The sequence below is a fragment of the Ranitomeya imitator genome, chromosome 1, assembly GCF_032444005.1.
Source record: "Ranitomeya imitator isolate aRanImi1 chromosome 1, aRanImi1.pri, whole genome shotgun sequence".
Lineage (NCBI taxonomy): Eukaryota > Metazoa > Chordata > Amphibia > Anura > Dendrobatidae > Ranitomeya > Ranitomeya imitator.
In genome coordinates, this window is record NC_091282.1 from 223680732 (window position 1) to 223707442 (window position 26711).

The 26711-nt window shown below is 44.5% G+C and overlaps 1 long non-coding RNA gene across 1 annotated transcript in view; it reads right to left on the reverse strand.

Annotated features, from left to right (window-relative positions):
* Positions 1-511: 511 nt before the first annotated feature.
* Positions 512-26711, reverse strand: part of LOC138657695 (uncharacterized) — a 38733-nt gene continuing 12533 nt past the window's right edge. The window contains exons 2-3 of the long non-coding RNA XR_011317140.1: positions 18705-18836; positions 512-742 (exon numbers count right to left, since the gene is read on the reverse strand). This is a non-coding gene — a long non-coding RNA (uncharacterized lncRNA). The remainder of the gene's footprint in view (positions 743-18704; positions 18837-26711) is intronic.

Genomic DNA, 26711 nt, shown 5'->3' on the forward strand with positions numbered 1-26711 from the left:
TAAATCATCAACTACTATAATAACCCATATGAAAACAAGTTTTTCGCATTAGTCAAAGTCAGAAATTCTACAGACAGGTAGCTTCATAAATGCCAAAATAAATTTCTCGTTGAAATAAGCAAGAAATATGCACACTGTTTTCGTAGTACATATTCAGTAAAGCTTCAACCAGTTCAAGAGGGTGACAGTTAATTGCATAACAGGCAGTAATATTTCTACAATCAGTCTTTTACTAATGGAGTCCATGGCTACTAATAAAAATAGGTCAGATATAATGCAGACACTCAACTCAATTTAGATACATTTATTTTTGAGAAGTTTTATATAAGTAGGTAATTAGAAAAGGTCAACAGAAGCAGAAGAAATCTGCAGACACTTGCAAATGGTAATTTTAGAATTACCATAGAAAATATATAGAGATTATTTGCATTGATACTTCGCTAGCACTCTCACAAAATAGTTGTTGCAGGGATATTTGAACAATAAAAAGCTCTTGATCGGTTTAATTAGGTTGAGTATTACGCTACACGGGGGTGAGATGACGAGACGTAGTGAACCCAAAAGTGGACCCTCTGGGTCACGGTCCCAGAGCCCCCCAGGGCGAGCAAACCTGATGAATGCACCCCCTATACAGGGAGTGTTAGGAGCAGGCCCAAGGAGGATGGAACCGCAACTGCCGGAGCCAAAGGGACGACTGGGTGAAGCAGCGGAGCAGGAACGCAGAGGGAGACGAGGCAGAGAGCTGAAAAGGAAAAAACACTAGTATTAGGACAAGGCAGAACCAGGCACCAACAGGAACAGGGAACAGAGGATAACCGGAGGAACAGGGAGAAACCGGAGAAACGGAACACAGAGAGATATCCTAAAGATGGGCCCAAATACAACGCTGGCGCTAGCAGGAACGCTACAGCGAAGATACACAGGCGCTTACCTGAGGAAGCGCCGAACAGAAATACCCGGTGGGCGCCGCCATATTGGAGGCGGAGCCACCGGGTCACAACCTCCCAGCAGGCAGAGCGGCGGAAGAGACCCTACGGCGCATGCGCGGACCGCAGATGTGCCGAGAAGCAGAGAAGCCGAGCCGACCAGAAGAAGAAGGGACGTTGGGAGCGCGCCGGCCGGACAGGTAAGTATCGGCGATCGTGACAGTACCCCCTTTCTTACTCCCCCTTCTTTTAGAGCTGGAAAGAAACCTCTTCAAAATATGGGGTGCATTGATGTTCTCTCGAGGTTCCCATGATCTCTCTTCAGGACCAAATCCCTTCCAGTGAATTAGAAATAGCGTTCGGCCCTTAACTGTCTTTTGAGCTAAAATATCCCTCACCTCGAACTGATCGTCGGAAGAGGAAAAGGATGGGACAAAAGATGACGAAGAATGAAAACGATTAAATACAGCAGGTTTAAGAAGCGAGACATGAAAGGCATTAGGCACACGCAAGGAAGCCGGTAATTTTAACTTATATGCCACCTCATTGATTCGGCTAGAAATTTCAAAGGACCAATGTAGCGAGGACCTAATTTATGAGAAGGGATTTTTAGCCTAATGTACCGAGAGGAGAGCCAAACCTTATCCCCCGGTAGATATGGAGGAGCATCTAGTCGTCTTTTATCTGCAAACCTTTTCATACGATCAGTAGCCTTTAGAAGTGACTCCTTAGTCTCTAGCCAAATCTTGGAGAACTCCAGGGACAGAGAATCAGCCGCCGGTACGCCTGAAGTGCTGGAAATGGGAAAAGGAATGCCAGGGTGTTGCCCAAAGACCACAAAGAAAGGAGATTTAGAAGAAGATTCATTAGGATGATTATTATAGGCAAATTCTGCCCATGGAAGCAAGGAAACCCAATCGTTATGATGAGCATTGGAGAAATGTCGTAGATAGGACGTGAGAATTTGATTGACGCGCTCCACTTGGCCATTAGACTGAGGATGATAAGGGGAGGAGAAATCTAGAGTTACTTTCATTAAGCCACACAGAGCTCTCCCGAATCGAGCCGTGAACTGGACTCCTCAATCCGAAACAATTTGAAGAGGGAAGCCGTGAAGTCGGAAGATATGGTGGATGAAGATCTTCGCCAGTTCGGGGGCAGATGGCAAACCAGATAAGGGTATGAAGTGAGACATTTTGGAAAATCGATCGACAACCACCAGGATAACGGAGCAATTAAAGGAGCGAGGGAGATCCGTGATAAAGTCCATGGCTGTTGTGAATTCTGTTGTCGGGCTCCCTCCTGTGGTCATGAATGGTACTTCGGCTGGTTCTGTCCATGGACTTCCTCTGGTGGGTGTTTCTGAGTTTCCTTCCACAGGTGACGAGGTTAATTTGTTAGCTGCTGCTCTATTTAACTCCACTTAGATCTTTGCTCCATGCCACCTGTCAATGTTCCAGTATTGGTCTAGTTCACTCCTGGATCGTTCTTGTGACCTGTCTTCCCAGCAGAAGCTAAGTTCCAGCTTGTATTTCTTTGGTTTGCTATTTTTCTGTCCAGCTTGCTATTTTATTGTTGTCTTGCTTGCTGGAAGCTCTGGGACGCAGAGAGAGCGCCTCCGCACCGTGAGTCGGTGCGGAGGGTCTTTTTTGCGCCCTCTGTGTGGTCTTTTTGTAGGTTTTTTGTGCTGACCGCAAAGTAACCTTTCCTATCCTCGGTCTGTTCAGTAAGTCGGGCCTCACTTTGCTAAATCTATTTCATCTCTGTGTTTGTATTTTCATCTTTACTCACAGTCATTATATGTGGGGGGCTGCCTTTTGCTTTGGGGAATTTCTCTGAGGCAAGGTAGGCTTTATTTTTCTATCTTCAGGGCTAGCTAGTTCCTTAGGCTGTGCCGAGTTGCATAGGGAGCGTTAGGCGCAATCCACGGCTATTTCTAGTGTGTTTGATAGGATTAGGGATTGCGGTCAGCAGAGTTCCCACGTCCCAGAGCTCGTCCTTTATTATCAGTAACTATCAGGTCATTCCGTGTGCTCTTAACCACCAGGTCCATTATTGTCCTGACCACCAGGTCATAACAGTACATGTGGCCCAAAGTACTAATGCATCTCAATAGAGGGATAAGAGAAGTTCTGAGACCATTTTTTTTTCTTTGCAGTGTGTTTTGTCTCTCTTTTCCCCTTTACCTCTGGGTGGTTCAGGACACTGGTGTAAACATGGATATTCAAGGTCTGTCCTCTTGGATGGATAATCTCACTACAAGGGTACAAAACATTCAAAATTTTGTGGTTCAGAATCCGATGTCAGAGCCTAGGATTCCAATTCCTGATTTGTTTTTTGGTGATAGATCTAAGTTCTTGAATTTCAAAAATAATTGTAAATTGTTTCTTGCCTTGAAACCTTGCTCCTCAGGTGACCCTGTTCAACAAGTAAAGATCATTATTTCTTTGTTACGTGGTGACCCTCAAGACTGGGCATTTTCCCTTGCGCCAGGAGATCCGGCATTGCGTGATGTTGATGCGTTTTTCCTGGCGCTTGGATTGCTTTATGACAAACCTAATTCAGTGGATCAGGCAGAGAAAATCTTGCTGGCTCTGTGTCAGGGTCAGGATGAAGCGGAGATATACAGTGGGGCAAAAAAGTATTTAGTCAGTCAGCAATAGTGCAAGTTCCGCCACTTAAAAAGATGAGAGGCGTCTGTAATTTACATCATAGGTAGACCTCAACTATGGGAGACAAACTGAGAAAAATAAATCCAGAAAATCACATTGTCTGGTTTTTTTATCATTTTATTTGCATATTATGGTGGAAAATAAGTATTTGGTCAGAAACAAACACTCAAGATTTCTGGCTCTCACAGACCTGTAACTTCTTCTTTAAGCGTCTCCTCTTTCCTCCACTCATTACCTGTAGTAATGGCACCTGTTTAAACTTGTTATCAGTATAAAAAGACACCTGTGCACACCCTCAAACAGTCTGACTCCAAACTCCACTATGGTGAAGACCAAAGAGCTGTCAAAGGACACCAGAAACAAAATTGTTGCCCTGCACCAGGCTGGGAAGACTGAATCTGCAATAGCCAACCAGCTTGGAGTGAAGAAATCAACAGTGGGAGCAATAATTAGAAAATGGAAGACATACAAGACCACTGATAATCTCCCTCAATCTGGGGCTCCACGCAAAATCCCACCCCGTGGGGTCAGAATGATCACAAGAACAGTGAGCAAAAATCCCAGAACCACGCGGGGGGACCTAGTGAATGAACTGCAGAGAGCTGGGACCAATGTAACAAGGCCTACCATAAGTAACACACTACGCCACCATGGACTCAGATCCTGCAGTGCCAGACGTGTCCCACTGCTTAAGCCAGTACATGTCTGGGCCCGTCTGAAGTTTGCTATAGAGCATTTGGATGATCCAGAGGAGTTTTGGGAGAATGTCCTATGGTCTGATGAAACCAAACTGGAACTGTTTGGTAGAAACATAACTTGTTGTGTTTGGAGGAAAAAGAATACTGAGTTGCATCCATCAAACACCATACCTACTGTAAAGCATGGTGGTGGAAACATCATGCTTTGGGGCTGTTTCTCTGCAAAGGGGCCAGGACGACTGATCCGGGTACATGAAAGAATGAATGGGGCCATGTATCGTGAGATTTTGAGTGCAAACCTCCTTCCATCAGCAAGGGCATTGAAGATGAAACGTGGCTGGGTCTTTCAACATGACAATGATCCAAAGCACACCGCCAGGGCAACGAAGGAGTGGCTTCGTAAGAAGCATTTGAAGGTCCTGGAGTGGCCTAGCCAGTCTCCAGATCTCAACCCTATAGAAAACCTTTGGAGGGAGTTGAAAGTCCGTGTTGCCAAGCAAAAAGCCAAAAACATCACTGCTCTAGAGGAGATCTGCATGGAGGAATGGGCCAACATACCAACAACAGTGTGTGGCAACCTTGTGAAGACTTACAGAAAACGTTTGACCTCTGTCATTGCCAACAAAGGATATATTACAAAGTATTGAGATGAAATTTTGTTTCTGACCAAATACTTATTTTCCACCATAATATGTAAATAAAATGATAAAAAAACAGACAATGTGATTTTCTGGATTTTTTTTTCTCAGTTTGCCTCCCATAGTTGAGGTCTACCTATGATGTAAATTACAGACGCCTCTCATCTTTTTAAGTGGTGGAACTTGCACTATTGCTGACTGACTAAATACTTTTTTGCCCCACTGTATTGTCAGAAGTTTAGAAAGTGGTCTGTGCTCACTCAGTGGAATGAATGTGCCCTGGCAGCAATCTTCAGAAAGGGTCTCTCTGAAGCCCTTAAGGATGTGATGGTGGGGTTTCCCATGCCTGCTGGTCTGAATGAGTCTATGTCCTTGGCCATTCAGATCGATCGACGCTTGCGTGAGCGTAAAGCTGTGCACCATTTGGCGGTACTATCTGAGCATGGGCCTGAGCCTTTGCAATGTGATAGGACTTTGACCAGAGCTGAACGGCAAGAACACAGACGTCGGAATGGGCTATGTTTTTACTGTGGTGATTCCACTCATGCTATCTCCGATTGTCCTAAGCGCACTAAGCGGTTCGCTAGGTCTGCCACCATTGGTACAGTACAGTCTAAATTTCTATTGTCTGTTACTCTGATTTGCTCTTTGTCATCCTATTCTGTTATGGCATTTGTGGATTCAGGCGCTGCCCTGAATTTGATGGACTTGGAGTATGCTAGGCGCTGTGGTTTTTTCTTGGAGCCCTTGCAGTATCCTATTCCATTGAGAGGAATTGATGCTATGCCTTTGGCCAAGAATAAGCCTCAGTACTGGACCCAATTGACCATGTGCATGGCTCCTGCACATCAGGAGGATATCCGCTTTCTGGTGTTGCATAATCTGCATGATGTGGTCGTTTTGGGGTTGCCATGGCTACAGGTTCATAATCCAGTATTGGACTGGAAATCTATGTCTGTGTCCAGCTGGGGTTGCCAGGGGGTACATGGTGATGTTCCATTTTTGTCTATTTCATCTTCCACTCCTTCTGAAGTTCCAGAGTTTTTGTCGGATTATCGGGATGTATTTGATGAGCCCAAAGCCAGTGCCCTACCTCCTCATAGGGATTGCGATTGTGCAATTAATTTGATTCCTGGTAGTAAGTTTCCTAAGGGCCGATTGTTCAATTTATCTGTGCCAGAGCACGCCGCTATGCGGAGTTATATTAAGGAGTCCTTGGAGAAAGGCCATATTCGCCCGTCATCATCACCGTTAGGAGCAGGGTTCTTTTTTGTGGCCAAGAAGGATGGTTCTTTGAGACCTTGTATTGATTACCGCCTTCTTAATAAAATTACAGTCAAATTTCAGTACCCTTTGCCATTGCTGTCTGATTTGTTTGCTCGTATTAAAGGGGCTAGTTGGTTCACCAAGATAGATCTTCGTGGGGCGTATAATCTTGTGCGTATTAAACAAGGCGATGAATGGAAAACAGCATTTAATACGCCCGAGGGCCATTTTGAGTTCCTGGTTATGCCATTCGGGCTTTCCAATGCTCCATCAGTATTTCAGTCCTTTATGCATGAAATCTTCCGAGAGTACCTGGATAAATTCCTGATTGTGTATTTGGATGATATTTTGGTCTTTTCGGATGATTGGGAGTCTCATGTGAAGCAGGTCAGAATGGTGTTCCAGGTCCTTCGTGCGAATTCCTTGTTTGTGAAGGGGTCAAAGTGTCTCTTTGGAGTTCAGAAGGTTTCATTTTTGGGGTTCATTTTTTCCCCTTCTACTATCGAGATGGACCCTGTTAAAATCCAGGCCATTTACGATTGGACTCAGCTGACATCTGTGAAGAGCCTGCAAAAGTTCCTGGGCTTTGCTAATTTTTATCGGCGCTTCATCGCTAATTTTTCTACTGTTGCTAAACCGTTGACTGATTTGACCAAGAAGGGTGCTGATGTGGTCAATTGGTCTTCTGCAGCTGTAGAGGCTTTTCAGGAGTTGAAGCGTCGTTTTTCTTCTGCCCCTGTGTTGTGCCAGCCAGATGTTTCGCTCCCGTTTCAGGTTGAGGTTGATGCTTCTGAGATTGGAGCAGGGGCTCTTTTGTCGCAAAGAAGTTCTGATGGCTCGGTGATGAAGCCATGTGCTTTCTTTTCTAGAAAGTTTTCGCCTGCTGAGCGTAACTATAATGTTGGTAATCGTGAGTTGTTGGCCATGAAGTGGGCATTCGAGGAGTGGCATCATTGGCTGGAAGGAGCCAAGCATCGCGTGGTGGTCTTGACAGATCACAAGAATTTGACTTATCTTGAGTCTGCCAAACGGTTGAATCCGAGACAGGCTCGATGGTCGTTATTTTTCTCCCGTTTTGATTTTGTGGTTTCGTACCTTCCGGGCTCTAAGAATGTGAAGGCTGATGCCCTGTCAAGGAGTTTTGTACCTGACTCTCCGGGTGTTCCTGAGCCGGCGGGTATTCTCAAAGAGGGGGTAATTTTGTCTGCCATCTCCCCTGATTTGCGGCGGGTGCTGCAAAAATTTCAGGCTGATAGACCTGACCGTTGCCCAGCGGAGAAACTGTTTGTCCCTGATAGATGGACTAGTAGAGTTATCTCTGAGATTCATTGTTCAGTGTTGGCTGGGCATCCTGGAATCTTTGGTACCAGAGATTTGGTGGCTAGATCCTTCTGGTGGCCGTCTTTGTCATGGGATGTGCGTTCTTTTGTGCAGTCCTGTGGGACTTGTGCTCGGGCTAAGCCCTGCTGTTCTCCTGTCAGTGGGTTGCTTTTGCCCTTGCCGGTCCCGAAGAGGCCCTGGACCCATATTTCTATGGATTTTATTTCGGATCTCCCCGTCTCTCAAAAGATGTCGGTCATTTGGGTGGTTTGTGATCACTTTTCTAAGATGGTCCATTTGGTACCTTTGTCTAAATTGCCTTCCTCCTCTGATTTGGTGCCATTATTTTTCCAGCATGTGGTTCGTTTACATGGTATCCCGGAGAACATCGTTTCTGACAAAAGTTCCCAGTTTGTTTCGAGGTTTTGGCGATCCTTTTGTGCTAGAATGGGCATTGATTTGTCTTTTTCCTCGGCTTTCCATCCTCAGACAAATGGCCAAACCGAACGAACTAATCAAACTTTGGAAACATATCTGAGATGCTTTGTTTCTGCTGATCAGGATGATTGGGTGTCCTTTTTGCCGTTGGCTGAGTTCGCCCTTAATAATCGGGCCAGCTCGGCTACTTTGGTTTCGCCGTTTTTCTGCAATTCTGGTTTCCATCCTCGTTTCTCTTCAGGGCAGGTTGCGTCTTCGGACTGTCCTGGTGTAGATACTGTGGTGGATAGGTTGCAGCAGATTTGGACTTATGTGGTTGACAATTTGACATTGTCCCAGGAGAAGGCTCAACGTTTCGCTAACCGCCGGCGCTGTGTGGGTCCCCGACTTCGTGTTGGGGATTTGGTTTGGTTGTCGTCTCGTTATGTTCCTATGAAGGTTTCCTCTCCTAAGTTTAAGCCTCGTTTTATTGGTCCGTATAAGATTTCTGAGGTTATCAATCCTGTGTCATTTCGTTTGGCCCTTCCTGCTTCTTTTGCCATCCATAATGTGTTCCATAGGTCGTTATTGCGGAGATACGTGACGCCTGTGGTTCCATCCGTTGATCCTCCTGCCCCGGTGTTGGTTGAGGGGGAGTTGGAGTATGTGGTGGAGAAGATTTTGGATTCTCGGGTTTCGAGACGGAAACTCCAGTACCTGGTCAAGTGGAAGGGTTATGGTCAGGAAGATAATTCCTGGGTTTTTGCCTCTGATGTTCATGCTGCCGATCTGGTTCGTGCCTTTCATTTGGCTCATCCTGGTCGGCCTGGGGGCTCTGGTGAGGGTTCGGTGACCCCTCCTCAAGGGGGGGGTACTGTTGTGAATTCTGTTGTCGGGCTCCCTCCTGTGGTCATGAATGGTACTTCGGCTGGTTCTGTCCATGGACTTCCTCTGGTGGGTGTTTCTGAGTTTCCTTCCACAGGTGACGAGGTTAATTCGTTAGCTGCTGCTCTATTTAGCTCCACTTAGATCTTTGCTCCATTGTTGTGAATTCTGTGGCCAAGCTCCCTCCTGTGGTCGAGAGTGGTACTTCGGCTGGTTCTGTCTATGAGCTTCCTTTGGTGGATGAGAGTGGTACTGCGGCTTCTGAGTTTCCTTCCTCAGGTGATGAGGTTACGTCGTTAGGTGCTGGTCTATTTAACTCCACCTGGTGCTTTGATCCTGGCCTCCAGTCAATGTTCTAGTATTGGTCTTGCTTCCTCCTGGATCGTTCCTGTGGCCTGTCTATCCTGCATAAGCTAAGTTTTGCTTGTGTTATTTTTGTTTGCTATTTTTTCTGTCCAGCTTGCTATATTGGTTTTTCTTGCTTGCTGGAAGCTCTGAGACGCAGAGGGAGCACCTCCGTACCGTTAGTCGGTGCGGAGGGTCTTTTTGCCCTTCTGCGTGGTTGTTTGTAGGTTTTTGTGTTGACCGCAAAGCTATCTTTCCTATCCTCGGTCTATTCAGTAAGTCGGGCCTCACTTTGCTAAATCTATTTCATCTCTGTGTTTGTATTTTCATCTTACTCACAGTCATTATATGTGGGGGGCTGCCTTTTCCTTTGGGGAATTTCTCTGAGGCAAGGTAGACTTATTTTTCTATCTTCAGGGCTAGTTAGTTTCTCAGGCTGTGCCGAGTTGCATAGGGAGCGTTAGGCGCAATCCACGGCTACCTCTAGTGTGGTGTGTTAGGAATAGGGATTGCGGTCAGCAGAGTTCCCACGTCTCAGAGCTCGTCCTTTGTTTTTGGTATTTGTCAGGTCACTTTGTGTGCTCTGAACTTCAATGTCCATTGTGGTTCTGAATTACCTGTTCATAACAGTACTGGAGGCCCAAAGTACTAATGCTTCTCAATAGAGGGAAAAGAGAAGTTCTGAGACCATTTTTTTTTCTTTGCACCCTTGTTCTGTCTTTCTTTTCCCCTTTACATCAGGGTGGTTCAGAACACAGGTGTGGACATAGACATTCAAGGTCTGTTCTCTTTGATGGATAATCTCGCTATAAATGTACAGAATATTCAAGATTTAGTGGTTCAGAATCCTATGTTAGAACCTAAAATTCCTATTCCTGAGTTATTTTCTGGAGATAGAGCTAAGTTTTTGAATTTTAAAAATAATTGTAAACTATTTCTGGCTTTGAAACCCCGTTCCTCTGGTGACCCAGTTCAACAAGTTAAGATCATTATTTCTTTATTACGTGGCGACCCTCAAGACTGGGCATTTTCCCTTGCGCCAGGAGATCCTGCATTATGTAATATTGATGCGTTTTTTCTGGCGCTCAGATTGCTGTACGACGAACCAAATTCAGTGGATCAGGCAGAGAAAAATTTGCTGGCTCTGTGTCAGGGTCAGGATGAGATAGAGATTTATTGTCAGAAGTTTAGAAAGTGGTCCGTGCTCACTCAATGGAATGAATGTGCGCTGGCAGCTATTTTCAGAAAGGGTCTCTCTGAAGCCCTTAAGGATGTCATGGTGGGATTTCCTATGCCTGCTGGTCTGAATGAGTCTATGTCTTTGGCCATTCAGATCGGTCGACGCTTGCGTGAGCGTAAATCTGTGCACCATTTGGCGGTATTATCCGAGCATGAACCTGAGCCTATGCAGTGCGATAGGACTTTGACCAGAGCTGAAAGGCAGGAACACAGACGTCAGAATGGGCTGTGTTTCTACTGTGGTGATTCCACTCATGCTATCTCCGATTGTCCTAAGCACACTAAGCGGTTTTCTAGGTCTGCCACCATTGGTACGGTACAGTCGAAATTTCTTTTGTCCGTTACTTTGATCTGCTCTTGTCTTCCTATTCTGTCATGGCATTTGTGGATTCAGGCGCTGCCCTGAATTTGATGGACTTGGAGTTTGCTAGGCGCTGTGGATTTGTCTTGGAGCCCTTGCAGTGTCCTATTCCATTGAGAGGAATTGATGCTACGCCTTTGGCCAAGAATAAGCCTCAGTATTGGACCCAGCTGACCATGTGCATGGCTCCTGCGCACCAGGAGGATATTCGCTTTCTGGTGTTGCATAATCTGCATGATGTGGTCGTGTTGGGGTTGCCATGGCTACAAGTCCATAACCCAGTATTAGATTGGAAATCAATGTCTGTGTCCAGCTGGGGTTGTCAGGGGGTACATGGTGATGTTCCATTTCTGTCTATCTCATTATCCACCCCTTCTGAGGTCCCAGAGTTCTTGTCTGATTACCGGGATGTATTCGATGAGCCCAAGTCCAATGCCCTACCTCCGCATAGGGATTGTGATTGTGCTATCGATTTGATTCCTGGTAGTAAGTTTCCTAAGGGTCGACTGTTTAATTTATCTGCATCTGAGCACGCCGCTATGCAGAGTTACGTGAAGGAGTCTTTGGAGAAGGGTCATATTCGCCCGTCATCGTCGCCATTGGGAGCGGGGTTCTTTTTTGTGGCCAAGAAGGATGGTTCGCTGAGACCTTGTATTGATTACCGCCTTCTAAATAAAATTACGGTCAAATTTCAGTACCCCTTGCCGCTGCTGTCTGATTTGTTTGCTCGGATTAAGGGGGCTAGTTGGTTCACCAAGATAGATCTTCGTGGTGCGTATAATCTTGTGCGTATTAAACGGGGCGATGAATGGAAAACAGCATTTAATACGCCCGAAGGCCATTTTGAGTACCTGGTTATGCCATTCGGACTTTCTAATGCTCCATCAGTGTTTCAGTCCTTTATGCATGACATCTTCCGAGAGTACCTGGATAAATTCCTGATTGTATACTTGGATGATATTTTGGTCTTCTCGGATGATTGGGAGTCTCATGTGAAGCAGGTCAGAATGGTGTTCCAGGTCCTGCGTGCTAATTCTTTGTTTGTGAAGGGGTCTAAGTGTCTCTTTGGTGTTCAGAAGATTTCATTTTTGGGGTTCATTTTTTCTCCTTCTACTATCGAGATGGACCCTGTTAAAGTTCAGGCCATTTATGATTGGATTCAGCCAACATCTCTGAAGAGTCTGCAGAAGTTCCTGGGCTTTGCTAATTTTTATCGTCGCTTCATCGCTAATTTTTCTAGCATTGCTAAACCGTTGACTGATTTAACCAAGAAGGGTGCTGATGTGGTCAATTGGTCTTCTGCTGCTGTGGAAGCTTTTCAGGAGTTGAAGCGTCGTTTTTCTTCTGCCCCTGTGTTGTGCCAACCAGATGTTTCGCTTCCATTCCAGGTCGAGGTTGATGCTTCCGAAATTGGAGCAGGGGCTGTTTTGTCGCAGAGAGGTTCTGATTGCTCGGTGATGAAACCATGCGCCTTCTTTTCCAGGAAATTTTCGCCTGCTGAGCGAAATTATGATGTTGGCAATCGAGAGTTGCTAGCCATGAAGTGGGCATTCGAGGAGTGGCGTCATTGGCTTGAAGGAGCTAAGCATCGCGTGGTGGTATTGACTGATCATAAGAACTTGACTTATCTCGAGTCTGCCAAGCGCTTGAATCCTAGACAGGCCCGTTGGTCGTTATTTTTTGCCCGCTTCGACTTTGTGATTTCGTACCTTCCGGGCTCTAAAAATGTGAAGGCGGATGCTCTGTCTAGGAGTTTTGTGCCCGACTCTCCGGGTTTATCTGAGCCAGCGGGTATTCTCAAAGAGGGGGTAATTTTGTCTGCCATATCCCCTGATTTGCGGCGGGTGCTGCAAAAATTTCAGGCTAATAGACCTGACCGTTGCCCAGCGGAGAAACTGTTTGTCCCTGATAGGTGGACGAATAAAGTTATCTCTGAGGTTCATTGTTCGGTGTTGGCTGGTCATCCTGGAAACTTTGGTATCAGAGATTTGGTGGCTAGATCCTTTTGGTGACCGTCTCTGTCGCGGGATGTGCGTTCTTTTGTGCAGTCCTGTGGGACTTGTGCTCGGGCTAAGCCCTGCTGTTCTCGTGCCAGTGGGTTGCTTTTGCCCTTGCCGGTCCCGAAGAGGCCTTGGACACATATCTCTATGGATTTTATTTCGGATCTCCCCGTCTCTCAAAGAATGTCGGTCATTTGGGTGGTTTGTGATCGCTTCTCTAAGATGGTCCATTTGGTGCCCTTGTCTAAATTGCCTCCCTCCTCTGATTTGGTGCCGTTGTTTTTCCAGCATGTGGTTCGTTTACATGGCATTCCAGAGAACATTGTTTCTGACAGAGGTTCCCAGTTTGTTTCGAGGTTTTGGCGAGCCTTTTGTGCTAGGATGGGCATTGATTTGTCTTTTTCCTCGGCTTTCCATCCTCAGACAAATGGCCAGACTGAACAAACCAATCAGACCTTGGAAACATATCTGAGATGTTTTGTTTCTGCTGATCAGGATGATTGGGTGTCCTTTTTGCCGTTGGCTGAGTTCGCCCTTAATAATCGGGCCAGCTCGGCTACTTTGGTTTCGCCGTTTTTCTGCAATTCTGGGTTCCACCCTCGTTTCTCTTCAGGGCAGGTTGAGTCTTCGGACTGTCCTGGTGTGGATACTGTGGTGGATAGGTTGCAGCAGATCTGGACTCATGTAGTGGACAATCTGACTTTGTCCCAGGAGAAGGCTCAATGTTTCGCTAACCGCAGGCGCTGTGTGGGTCCCCGACTTCGTGTTGGGGATTTGGTTTGGTTGTCATCTCGTTATATTCCTATGAAGGTTTCCTCTCCGAAATGTAAGCCTCGTTTCATTGGTCCATATAGGATTTCTGAGGTTCTTAATCCTGTGTCTTTTCGTTTGACTCTTCCAGCTTCTTTTTCCATCCATAACGTGTTCCATAGGTCATTGTTGCGGAGATACGTGGCACCTGTGGTTCCATCTATTGATCCTCCTGCTCCGGTTTTGGTTGAAGGGGAATTGGAGTATATAGTGGAGAAGATTTTGGATTCTCGTGTTTCGAGACGGAAACTCCAGTATCTGGTTAAGTGGAAAGGTTATGGTCAGGAAGATAATTCCTGGGTCTTTGCCTCTGATGTCCATGCTGCCGATCTGGTTCGTGCCTTTCATGTGGCTCATCCTGGTCGGCCTGGGGGCTCTGGTGAGGGTTCGGTGACCCCTCCTCAAGGGGGGGTACTGTTGTGAATTCTGTGGCCAAGCTCCCTCCTGTGGTCGAGAGTGGTACTTCGGCTGGTTCTGTCTATGAGCTTCCTTTGGTGGATGAGAGTGGTACTGCGGCTTCTGAGTTTCCTTCCTCAGGTGATGAGGTTACGTCGTTAGGTGCTGCTCTATTTAACTCCACCTGGTGCTTTGATCCTGGCCTCCAGTCAATGTTCTAGTATTGGTCTTGCTTCCTCCTGGATCGTTCCTGTGGCCTGTCTATCCTGCATAAGCTAAGTTTTGCTTGTGTTATTTTTGTTTGCTATTTTTTCTGTCCAGCTTGCTATATTGGTTTTTCTTGCTTGCTGGAAGCTCTGAGACGCAGAGGGAGCACCTCCGTACCGTTAGTCGGTGCGGAGGGTCTTTTTGCCCCTCTGCGTGGTTGTTTGTAGGTTTTTGTGTTGACCGCAAAGCTATCTTTCCTATCCTCGGTCTGTTCAGTAAGTCAGGCCTCACTTTGCAAAATCTATTTCATCTCTGTGTTTGTATTTTCATCTTACTCACAGTCATTATATGTGGGGGGCTGCCTTTTCCTTTGGGGAATTTCTCTGAGGCAAGGTAGGCTTATTTTTCTATCTTCAGGGCTAGTTAGTTTCTCAGGCTGTGCCGAGTTGCATAGGGAGCGTTAGGCGCAATCCACGGCTACCTCTAGTGTGGTGTGCTAGGATTAGGGATTGCGGTCAGCAAAGTTCCCACGTCTCAGAGCTCGTCCTTTGTTTTTGGTATTTGTCAGGTCACTTTGTGTGCTCTGAACTTCAATGTCCATTGTGGTTCTGAATTACCTGTTCATAACACTCCATGCCACCTGTCAATGTTCCAGTATTGGTCTAGTTCACTCCTGGATCGTTCTTGTGACCTGTCTTCCCAGCAGAAGCTAAGTTCCAGCTTGTATTTCTTTGGTTTGCTATTTTTCTGTCCAGCTTGCTATTTTATTGTTGTCTTGCTTGCTGGAAGCTCTGGGACGCAGAGGGAGCGCCTCCGCACCGTGAGTCAGTGCGGAGGGTCTTTTTTACGCCCTCTGCGTGGTCTATTTGTAGGTTTTTTGTGCTGACCGTAAAGTAACCTTTCCTATCCTCGGTCTGTTCAGTAAGTCGGACCTTCCTTTGGGGAATTTCTCTGAGGCAAGGTAGGCTTTATTTTTCTATCTTCAGGGCTAGCTAGTTCCTTAGGCTGTGCCGAGTTGCATAGGGAGCGTTAGGCGCAATCCACGGCTATTTCTAGTGTGTTTGATAGGATTAGGGATTGCGGTCAGCAGAGTTCCCACGTCCCAGAGCTCGTCCTTTATTATCAGTAACTATCAGGTCATTCCGTGTGCTCTTAACCACCAGGTCCATTATTGTCCTGACCACCAGGTCATAACACATGGCGATATGACTCCAAGGAGTAGAAGGTACTGGTAGCGGATGTAAGAGTCCGGAAGGTAGTTGCCGGGGAACCTTGTTTTTAGCACAAGAAGGACACGAAGCGATGAAATCTCGGACATCTTGACGAAGGGACGGCCACCAATAGTGGCGAGCAATAAGAGAAAGGGTCTTCTTAACTCCAGCATGTCCAGCAACTTTGGAAGAATGACCCCAGAGTAGAACTCTCTTTTTGTCCTCGCTTGCCACGAAGGTCTTCCCAGGAGGTAAAGAGATTACTTCTAAAGGAGTAACGGAAATGATCCTAGCAGGGTCAATAATATGTGCAGGAGTCTCCACTTCATCCAACGGCTGAAAGGACCGTGAGAGAGCATCAGCTCTGACATTCTTGTCACCAGGACGAAAATGGAGTTCAAAATCAAAATGTCCAAAAAACAGGGACCATCTAGCTTGTCGAGGATTAAGTCTTTGGGCTGACTGCACATAGGCTAGATTCTTATGGTCCGTAAATATAGTGAAGGGGTGAACAGCCCCCTCGAGGAGATAACGCCACTCCTCTAAGGCCAACTTAATGGCTAACAGTTCCTTGTCTCCGATGGAGTAGTTTCGTTCCGAAGACGAAAATGACTTGGAGAAGAAACCACACGTGACGATATGTCCATAGGCTGACTTTTGTAAGAGGACTGCTCCGACTCCCAAGGAAGATGCATCCACTTCAAGAACAAAGGGTCTGTTGACATCAGGACGATGAAGCACCGGAGCTTCAGCAAATCTTTGTTTCAAAGTTAGAAATGCATTTTGCGACTCTGTTGACCAGTTGTTGGAATCAATTCCTTTGCGAGTAAGAGCCGAGATGGGCTTGGTTAATGAAGAAAAATGTGGGATGAATTGCCTATAGTAATTGGCGAAGCCGAGGAAACGTTGAATGGCTTTAACTCCTACTGGTCGTGGCCAATCCAGAACCGCAAACACTTTGGCTGGATCCATTTTCAGACCGGCATCAGAAACGATATATCCCAGGAAAGGTAGACTTGACTGTTCGAAAACACATTTTTCAATCTTGGCAAAAAGATGATTCTCACGGAGACGTTGTAAAACCAGACGGACGTCACGTCGATGAGTGGAGAGATTCGGAGAGAAGATGAGAATGTCGTCTAGATAAACCACGACACTAACATACAGACAATCTTTGAAGATGTCATTTACGAATTCCTGGAATACAGCAGGAGCGTTACAGAGTCCAAAAGGCATAACCAAGTACTCATAGTGGCCTTCTCGAGTGTTAAACGCGGTCTTCCATTCATCTCCTGCACGAATTCGTACCAGATTGTATGCACCACGGAGATCCAGCTTAGTGAACACTCATGCTCCTCTTAAACGGTCAAAGAGCTCAGAGATTAATGGCAATGGATATTTGTTCTTCACCGTGATGTTGTTCAAACCTCTGTAATCTATACATGGACGAAGAGAGCCGTCTTTTTTCTTGACGAAAAAGAAACCGGCTCCCGCTGGCGAAGAGGATTTTCGAATGAAACCTTTGGCAAGGTTCTCCTGAACGTACTCTGACATGGCTTGAGTCTCTGCAGGGGAGAGAGGGTAGATTCTTCCTCGCGGAGGCATGGTACCAGGAACCAGGTCTATGGGACAGTCATAGGACCGATGTGGGGGAAGACTCTCCGCTTCCTTCTTATTGAAAACATCAGAAAAAGAAGAGTAGACAGAAGGCAGACCAGAAAGAACAAGGGAAGAGGAAGAGTCACCCACAGGACGTACTGACGACAGACACCGAGTCTGACAGGAATCCCCCCAACAAAGAATATTGCCATTATGCCAATCAAAAGCGGGCTCGTGGGTCCGCAACCAGGGTAAACCTAAAAGGACTGGATGAGAAATATTGGCTAAAACATAAAACGCAATTTTCTCCTTATGTAAAACCCCTACTTGCAGCTCTACTACCTGAGTGACTTGGGTTACAGTCTCCTGCAAGGGTTTGCCGTCCATCAAAGCAAGAAAAAGAGGACTTTCTAGGGTCTTAGCGGGAACAGAAAATCTAACAACCTCCTCTTGTCTAATAAAATTCCCGGCTGCACCCGAGTCAATGTAGGCAAGCAAAGAATAGCGTTTACCAGAGACATGAAGTAAAACGGAAAGTGTAAGGGGTTGAGAGGTATCACATGCACCTAGGGAGGACTCTCTTACCTGACCTAGGCGGAGGAGTTTTCCAGACGATCAGGGCAAGCACGGAGGAGATGGGAAGCACTACCACATTAGAAACACAAGCCTTGGGTGCGCCTCTCCTGGCGCCGTTGCTCAGACATCTTGAGCCGGTCCACTTGCATCGGCTCAGGCGCTGGTACAATAGTAGATGCCCTGGGTCTGGGACTAGGTGGTCTTCGTAATGGCAGGGAAGGACGAGGAATCCTTCTCTCACGCGCACGCTCTGGAAATCGGAGGTCTATACGGGTAGCCAGGGATATCAAGTCCTCCAAATTGGTAGGAGTATCTCGACCCGCCAACTCATCCTTAATGCGTCCGGACAATCCCCGCCAAAATGCCCCCACCAAGGCCTCATTATTCCACCCAAGATCAGACGATAATGTGCGGAACTGAATAGCATACTGACCCACAGATAGAGTCCCCTGTTGTAAACTGAATAGAGACTCGGTAGTAGAGGCCAGACGACTAGGTTCGTCGAAAACTCGACGGAAGGTTTCAAAGAAATCGGCTAAGTGTGACATCAGATGGTCGTCACGCTCCCAGAGAGGATTTACCCACGCCAACGCATCCCCCTCAAGATGAGAAATTATGAAAGCTATCTTAGCCCGATCGGTGGGATATTGTAAGGGCAAGAGCTCAAAGTGGAGCCGGCACTGATTTAAGAAACCCCGACATAATTTGGGGTCTCCATTATAACGTGGGGGTTTGGCCAGACGAGGTGGTGCATGAGAAGCAGGGACCGGAGCGGGAGTAGATGCAGAAGTCTGCAGAGAGAGGAGGCGAGAATCTATCGCGGCCATATAAGACAAAATTTGCGTTTGGGTGTCGCGCTGCTGCGCCAGTTCTTGCTGCAAATTAAGCAACAAAGACGCATTCCCGGGATCGGAAGACTGAAGTGAGGACAAACGGGAGTCCATAGACTTCATGAAGGCCATCATACGGGACTGATTCTCACGAAGAAAGAGCAATTCTTTCTGAGCAGCCGAGGCTCCAGCGGGATCCATGGCCTGTGTATACTATTACGCTACACGGGGGTGAGATGACGAGACGTAGTGAACCCAAAAGTGGACCCTCTGGGTCACGGTCCCAGAGCCCCCCAGGGCGAACAAACCTGATGGATGCACCCCCTATACAGGGAGTGTTAGGAGCAGGCCCAAGGAGGATGGAACCGCAACTGCCGGAGCCAAAGGGACGACTGGGTGAAGCAGCGGAGCAGGAACGCAGAGGGAGACGAGGCGGAGAGCTGAAAAGGAAAAAACACTAATATTAGGACAAGGCAGAACCAGGCACCAACAGGAACAGGGAACAGAGGATAACCGGAGGAACAGGGAGAAACTGGAGAAACGGAACACAGAGAGATATCCTAAAGATGGGCCCAAATACAACGCTGGCGCTAGCAGGAACGCTACAGCGAAGATACACAGGCGCTTACCTGAGGAAGCGCCGAACAGAAATACCCGGTGGGTGCCGCCATATTGGAGGCGGAGCCACCAGGTCACAACCTCCCAGCAGGCAGAGCGGCGGAAGAGACACAACGGCGCATGCGCGGACCGCAGATGCGCCGAGAAGTAGAGAAGCCGAGCCGACCAGAAGAAGAAGGGACGTTGGGAGCGCGCCGGCCGGACAGGTAAGTATCGGCGATCGTGACATTGAGCTAGACACTGCTACAGCAAATTCAAAAGTAGGAGGCAGGCATTATGACAAAAGAAATTATAAGAAAAATACAGATTTTCAGCTAATTACATTTTGGGGATATTTTCTTCATTAAAGAAGCTGCAATAATGAATTGTAGAAAAAACTGTTTCTGTTCAAAAGTACTTAAGGGGGTTGTCCAACAAGCAAAGTAGATCCTACGAAAAAAAGAGTTCCACAGTTGGATGCATTAAAAAATATCCAAATGTCCAAAGATAATCTTATAAACGTGCTACTGTGCAATAGATGTGTCCGACCATGCAGAAACAAGGCCGGATAAACCACAGGTCCTGGGTTTAGGAGAAAGCAAAAGATTATACAGACATTACAGCATGGGATCATAGCTATAAATGTTTTCTCACAGAAACCAGCAGCTGCAATCGTATGCTGTCATGTCCACAGTGCTGCTTACCCTTATTGTCACCCCTTTATTTTTTATAGACTGTACAGTATCTTCAGAAATAAATGGAAATGTACCAAAGTTATATCCTTAGGATTTTTTAATTAGAGGTCCAAAGTAATACAGCAATAAAACATTGTTTTTCAACTTACAAGTTACAATTTCAAAGAAGAAACATAATAAACAGCATGCACCGCAATAAAGGAACACCTAATTAATACTTGGCTGCACACCATTTGGCATTGATGACAGCCTCCAAACGTTTCTTTTAGCCATCTATAAGCTTCTTGCACTTCCCAGCTGGTATTTTCTCCCACTCTTCCTTTGCAGTTTTCCAAACTCTTGAATGCTTGCAGGGTTTTTTTTTTTTGCAATGGCAGATTGGCACATTGCTGACCATTTTAAAACAGTAGCAAATTAGGAATTAAAACATAACATTTAATAATACATTAAAAGGTTCAAAGACACAACAACACATATAAAATCAGAGCCCTCAAGGACCTGCAAGGACAACCAGCAGGCTCAATCAGGGCAGTCTATACTGTATTACCTATGCCGGTACCACTGACATGTAGTGAAAGATCCAATGGGATATTATAGATACATATAAATAAACTAGAAGGTTTCACCCAATTCCAGTTCTTGATCAGAACTCTGGCAAGGATTTTACAAACCCTCATGTGGAGCTGTGAGCAATGAGCCACTGAGAAGTCATCCATATCATGGGTTGAAATTATTATGCCATTTCAGAATGAAAAAAAATGTCCCCGACGCGTTTCAGCCCATTCAGGAATCATCGGGGTATATGGCAGCCAAGATAGGAGTGCTCCATCATATCAGGTAGAAAAAAAGAGCTTTCCCCTGTTCCAGAAATACAGATCAAATGCCATTGTGAGTAGAACCATATTGCCCAGCACCCCAACGCGCATTTCACGTATAGCTTCGTCAGGGGGTACCGAGGCAGTGTTCCTGTAGGTACATAAAGGTATCAATAGTGATACTTCACCTGTAAATCATTAGACATGTGCTGCCCATCGCCCATCAGATCCCCCCGGCTGGCACCAACAGGTCCTAGTGGCATATGAGAACACTGCAGGACCAGATTGTGGTCTTTTGTGGTAGTTGTGGAAGAGGTTCTTTATTTTCTCAGATGGGAAAACTGATCACTCTTCTTGGCAAAAATCCTCCAGTTCCTGTAAATTCCTGCACAGTCTAGCATGAACTGCAAGCTTGAGATCTCCACAGAGTGGCTCAATGATATTGAGGTCAGGAGACTGAGATGGCCACTCCAGAACCTTCACTTTGTTCTGCTGTAGCCAATGACAGGTTAACTTGGCCTTGTGTTTTGGATCGTTGTCATGTTGGAACATCCAAGTACATCCCATGCGCAGCTTCTGGGCTGATGATTGCAAACTTGCCTCCAGTATTTGCTGATAACGTGCTGCATTCATCTTTTTTTTAGCTCACACATCCCCAAAACATCAGCGATCCACCTCAGTGCTTTATAGTAGGAATGATGTTCCTTTCATCATAGGTCTTATTGACCTCTCTCCCAATTTTTCTTCAAATGCCTCCTTATTGTGCATTTTGAAGCAGCCTAGTTTTCCGAGAGTCCAGCATTTCATCTGATGTTATTTGTGGGTTTTTCTTTGCATCCCGAAGAATTTTCCTGGCAGTTGTGGACAAAATTTTTGTTGGTCTACATGACAGTGTTTGTTTTTTACAGAGCCCATGATTTTCCATTTGCTAATCACAGTTTGAATGCTGCTGACAGGCATTAGCAATTCATTGGATATCTTTTTGCATCCCTTTCCTGTTTTATACAGTTCAACTACCTTTTTCCTGTAGATCACTTGACAATTCTTTTGCTTTCCCCATGACTCATAATCCAGAAACATCAGTGGCTGGATGAAAGATGCAAGAGTCTGTCTGGATCCCAGAAACTCACTCAGTTTTTATGCACACACACTGATTACAAGCAAACAGGTCACAAATGAGGATGTTACCTTAAGTAGCCATTCAAATCCATTTGTGTCAACTTCTGTGAATGTTATCAGGCCAAAATCACCAGGGTATGTGAACTTTTGATCAAGGTCATTTGGATGTTTTGGATTGTCATTATGATTTAAAAAGAGAAATCACAATAGTTTGACAATAAATGGCTTCACCCAACCACTAAGTATGAGTGGAGAAAAAGTTTCGGTGTTATCATTCATATTCTCTAAAAAAAGGCCACGAAATAAAAAATTCTGCCGGGGTATGTAAACCTTTGAGCACAATTGTACCTAGCAAAGTGCGTGTAATCAAGATGGCCAGTGCTAGGTTTTAACCCTTCACTACCTGGGTTTCCTACAGGGTGCACTAAAAAAAATTGGATAACATATGGGTCATCCATAAAGCATCCAATTTTTAGATACAGTGCAATTCTTAACATATGAAGTCATACTTTGTCTAGTAAACTTTCTTAACTGCTGATGTACAAAAATGGATGCCACACAGATGACAATACAGATTAAACATTATCCTTTTTTGGGGGATGAAAATCAGATGCTTTTTATATGCTCATGTGAACTTAACCTAAGAAGTAGAAAGATGTTAATCTATAAAATGACATTTTTATTATTTCTCAAGCTCGAATCTTCAGATAGATTCAAGGATGCTGTGTTCTAAAGAAGCCGCAGACCTATTGACAGGCAACGCACACCTCCACTTCCTATTCCGCTCTTGTAAAAATGCTGAAGAGCTATTCTACATTTTTGCATTGTGTAATTAAGACCTAAAGCCTCAGGCAAATAAACTCTTTGCATTTCATTTTAAATATTAACATTATCTAATGAAAGCAAAATAAAATTCACCATTATTCAAATCCTCCATCTGCATTTCCGTTCTTAAGTATGTAGAAGCTTTTCATTGTGCAACAGACTGAAACACTGTGTGAATGGCAATCAGAGGTGTAGCGAGGCAGTTCTATGTTGTGTTCTGTTATTTCTGATTCAACAGGACTACATGTATTTTTGTGTAAGGCTAGCAGCACTGTTTGTCTGTGGAAAGCAGATCTCATTTCCACTTGATTGATTTCAGAGTTAGCATCCTATTGTTAAAAAAGGAAATCTGAGATGCTTGAAAACCAAGACATTTGCAAAGTAATATTCACATCCATACAGGATTATCATAATTGGTCTATTTGACTTTTAGACACAGCAAGTAACTTGTTATTCCGGAAAATGCAGTAGTCAAAGGAAGTTCAAAATTGTGTTTTTTGAGAAATAAGAAATTTTACCCACTACATTTCTGCTACAGGCTTTTTCCAAGGTCAGTACAGTTGATCTGAGAAGATCAACAGACTGAACAACTGACACAGAGACAGAATTTCTTAAAACCCTAAAAAAATATTGGACCATCAGAAATATCACCAATTAAACCTAAATCCTGAATGATCATGGATATTAAAATATACCCATGGGATCACTGAGCATTATGAGGATTACGTATTATTTTAGTACTGAATGCAAGTAGTTGCTAAATAAGGGCACACACACACAGTGATTTTTTATTTTTTTTATCACTTTATTATTATAAGTTTCATAGCTGCTTATTATTTCAGTCAACATAGCCACATGAAAACTTTATTTTTTGTATGCAAGTTGTAGTTTTTAAAGGTACCACTTCACTTGAAAGAACATATGTTATGCTAAAAAATGAAAATATTCTTGTTGGGCTGGGTATTTAACAGCAATTCTTCAGTTTTGAGTGTTTTTTGTTTGCTTTTTGTTACAGTATTCACTATGCAGTAAAAATAACAGGTGAACTTTACTCTATGGCGATATCAAATTGCTATTTTTTTTTACATTTTCCTAATTTTGTACAATAAAATTCATAATATAAATTATTGTTGTTATGCTGCCATATACTGATAGCTATAAGTTTTTATTTTTCAGTTGACAAAGTTGTATTATAGCTTGTCTTTTGCAGGATGAGTTTACATTTTTATCGGTATCATGGTGGTGGAATTGTAACTTTTTGATTGTTTTTATTCAATTGTTTGGGAGCTAGAAAAATTCTGAAATTATATGAGTTAAATAATGTGACATTTTTATACCGGTAGATGTTATGAAAATGGCAATATCAATTATGTGTGCTTATTATATTTGTCTTTTTTAGATAATAAAGAAAAGGTAAGGTGAAAATGGATAAAATATTTTGCCATTTTTTATATGTATATTTTTTTTAATCTTTTTCACTTTTTATTTTAATCCCACTAGATGACTATACTATATGAATGATCAATCTCATATAAGTTCCCCATATAGTAAACTACAATATTTCTGATACCAAAATGTTTGGATCAATCATTATAGAATCATAGTTAAGAATCATATTTTTCTCTGTGACTGTAATTTTCTTCCAGTACTTTGCTCTGTAGCTGTCCTTAATTTTATCTACCGTATATATTTGTGTATAAGCTGAGTTTTTGAGCACTTTTTAGTGCTGAAAATGCCCCCCCTTGGCTTATACACGAGTCATTGTCCCAGAAAGATGATGGGGAGGGGGAGTGGTGGAGCAGCGGGTCACAGAGGCAGAAGACGGTGACTGCCGCAAAAGCCTACGGCTTTAGAGTACAACATGATGGACCAGATGTTTTATAAGCCATGATGGCATCCTGGCACACATCAGCATCCAGATACACACTGCCTGAACATTCAGATTTTATTGTCAGCAGGTTGGACCAGTGGCTAGAACTGGCCAAGTTCATCATGGATGTATTGTCTTTACCTGCCACCAGTGTACAGATATATAGGGCATTCACTTCAGTAGGTGGCTTATGTGAATTTGATTTTGCCTTGCAAGTGTGGGAAAACCTTTTATTTGTCAAAATGAATCAGTAAGGTAAGGATTAGTAAGGATATTAGTTTTCCTGCTACTAAAGCCAGTGATTAGATAGGATTTGCCTACCGCTCTATTATGTTCTATACTTTTCTGTTGCCACCAGGGCAAATAACAGAACACAGTTGGGCAACTTTTGCCTGTCCATCATGTTGTATACAGTGCTTTTGCTACAACTGTCAGTGCCAATAGACAACTACATATATCGTGCCTTTCCATGTGTTTCATATCTATGCCGTATTACTTGTGTCTGCCAGGGTTACCAGTGCAGGTACAATAGAGCCAGACATGTCCTTGCCCGTCCATGCCAATGTTACTATCGGAAACCATGCAAGTGGCCTCTTCAGAGAGGAAAGAGGATTTGAACCCCTATTGGAGGCAGCAATCTGAATACCAATAGACAGGCACAAATTTCCTGCCTGTCCATTGTATTCTATATCTAATCTATACTGTTCTGCTAATGGGAAATCAATCCAGAACATCAAAATTTCAGTTTTCAAAAAGAGATGCTTTTTGTAACGCTTGATAAAAAGCCATTGCTTTTTGACATTCCATGAAACAAACCTATTGCTACTACCCAAACATTTTTGAACCACCATTATCAAAAATCCATGCCTTATTCTCTATTCAGGAAATGTACAGATCTTATTTTTTTTACAAACCTACTCAGTTTTGAAGTCACTTTGAGGGGCTGACATATTGAAAAAGTCCAAGAAGTGATAACATTTTGAAAACTACACCCATCGCATTATTCTAAACTGCTGTCAGGAAATTTGTTAGCCTTTCAGGTGCTACAACACAGGGATTGAGGCAAAAAGTATAATGGCAAAAATGAAAAAATACAGTTTTTTTTCAAATGAGATATTACTTTAGCTGCATTTTTTTCATTTTCAAAGGATATGATAGGAGAAACTAGACCCCAAAATGTATTGCACAATTTCTCTGAAACGTGACAATATCCAACATTTGGTGAAAAAGTGCATGGAGGGGCAGAAGCGCTGGTTTTGTTGTGTAATTTTGGTTAGAATAGGTGGCTGACACAATGTCACATTGAGCTTTTGAGGTACTAAAACAGCAGAAACATCCATAAATGACACATTCTGGAAGTTAAGGCCCCTTCACATTTAGCGACGCTGCAGCGATACCGACAACGATCCGAATCGCTGCAGCGTCGCTGTTTGGTCGCTGGAGAGCTGTCACACAGACCGCTCTCCAGCGACCAACGATGCCGGTAACCAGGGTAAACATCGGGTAACTAAGCGCAGGGCCGCGCTTAGTAACCCGATGTTTACCCTGGTTACCATGCTAAAAGTAAAAAAAAACAAACAGTACATACTTACCTACAGCCGTCTGTCCTCCAGCGCTGCGCTCTGCTTCTCTGCTCTCCTCCTGTACTGTCTGGGAGCCGGAAAGCAGAGCGGTGACGTCACCACTCTGCTTTCCGGCTCACAGCCAGTACAGGAGGAGTGCAGAGCGCAGCGCTGGAGGACAGACAGCTGTAGGTAAGTATGTACTGTTTGTTTTTTTTTACTTTTAGCATGGTAACCAGGGTAAACATCGGGTTACTAAGCGCGGCCCTGCGCTTAGTTACCCGATGTTTACCCTGGTTACCAGTGAAGACATCGCTGGATCGGTGTCACACACGCCGATCCAGCGATGTCTCCAGGGAGTCCAGCGACGAAATAAAGTTCTGGACTTTATTCAGCGACCAACGATCTCCCAGCAGGGGCCTGATCGTTGGTCGCTGTCACACATAACGATTTCATTAACGATATCGTTGCTACGTCACAAATAGCAACGATATCGTTAACAATATCGTTATGTGTGAAGGTACCTTTAGACTTCTCAAGGAATTAATTTATGGGTATTTTTGGCCCCCAGATACATAGCTAAAACTGGATAACATTTGGATGTGAAAATGAAAAATTATGTTATTTCACAGTTTGCAATTTTATTTCTTCTGAACATGATTTTACCCTTCATGTGGTCAAAAAATAATGATTTTGCACCTGGCAGGGCCCAAAAAGTGATGAGTTGAAAAGACGTTTCAACTTCGTGTCTTGTTCACTGAACACCTTGTACTTCTGGGCACTCCTGAGAGTTTGCAGTTCTGGAATATGACAGCACTGGAAGATAATGGAT